We start from the raw sequence: 1,581 nt of genomic DNA, 5'->3' as shown, positions 1-1,581 counted from the left end.
ACGAGGACAAGGTCCTACACCATCCCTAAAGCTCTGCCACTAGCAAGGATCAAAACACCACTGCCTTCTTCATACATCCTGCTCAGTCTTTTCAACTGTAAAGAACCCTTTTATTTCATTGCTAGTGCAGTATGTTTTAAAAAACTTTGTAGTCTACATAAATCCAATTCAAGTAATGCTTCAATGATGACAAATGTTGCACTGTTACAGGAAACAAAATGATGATGGAAGATGAAAGTTGCATCTTAGGCAGGAAACAACAGATCCTTTTGCCATTTAGTTCCAAAACAAAACATGAACCATGGCCATTAAATTAAAATAAATGTTCTTTCTGAATTTAAAGAAAGTATGTGAATATTGGTTGTAATTGATTTATTCCCCAGAGTCAGGGAACTTCTGTGTAAACTGCTTTTGAAGCACAGAATTCCTGTGTATACTTTCTGCGTAGGCAACCAGCTCCCAAGAGCACTGCCTCGTGTTCTTACTTTAAATGAGCTGTCTCGTCGACTTTTAAGTGAAACCTCCGACCTCCTACTAGTCTCCCACTAAAGTTCCTCCTATTGTCTGCTTTCCCGTCTTCATTTCCCTCCTCTTTCCGCATCCAAAAAAGCAACCAGTTTCTTATCGATTACACTTCTGCTCACATCTTTTTCTGCTTTTGTGTTCTGCTCTGCTTAAACTGGCTGCGTTTTATGCTTTTGTTGTTGTTGTTATTTCCCCCTCTATCACATTCATCACGCACAGAAAAGTAAAGTGTGGACTTTTTCACGCATTCTAGTGTAAACAGATGTTTCAAACTGTTCTGTTGCATATCAGAAGACGCTAAGCAGTTCAAACCAATCAAGTGGAGCAAGATCTTGACTTTTTTTAGCAAAAACACTGCAGTACAACAAGGCATCCACTGGATTTGAAAGTGACAAAATGAAGAATAAAAGGCAGAATAAGAGAGAATGATGTAGCAAGAGAAGTGCAGGGTGTGTTTGTGTGTGTGGAGCATTACTCATTCATACAGGCCTCTGATCCCTGGCTGAGAGAGAGTAAAGCCCCCCCTCCCCTCTCTCGCTCTCTACTCTGACTTCACATTTCAAAATTCATTGCTGGGCTCTTGGTATTCCTCAGACCGAGCTCCAAGAAGAATCAACTATCCCATTCACCCATCAATGATTCACTGTCATGCCCACAGCTGGAATTTAACAACACACAGCCACAGAAAGCTCTGCGGGTGTGTGCTTGTGTGCTAGAAAGTGAGTGAGTGATAAAGCATTTGAAATTTGCCCATTCAACAGATGGTCACCCCATGAAAATGCCTCTGAAAGGATCATTTCGAGACTGATTGTGTGTAGGCTATTGTTTTACCTCGCAAAAGAAGAAATTATTTTGATCGCATCCTAGTTGCTGCAAAAGACTAAAGGCCTCTCGTCTGAAACCTTTGAATAATTAAATGGGATAGTTTGATATTGCAGCCAGACTGCAGGTAGATTTGATGCAGGTCCAGCTCGTACACAGACATCCCAGAAATCAAAGCAGTCTTTGACGTACCTGAGCATGACAGAAGTCCTTGAATGAGAGAAGGCTTGGATC

The sequence above is a fragment of the Morone saxatilis genome, unplaced genomic scaffold (assembly GCF_004916995.1).
Source record: "Morone saxatilis isolate NCDOM2014 unplaced genomic scaffold, NCSU_SB_2.0 Contig9, whole genome shotgun sequence".
Taxonomy (NCBI): Eukaryota; Metazoa; Chordata; class Actinopteri; family Moronidae; genus Morone; species Morone saxatilis.
The sequence above is the reverse complement of the archived record's forward strand: the minus strand, read 5'-3'. Positions refer to the sequence as shown.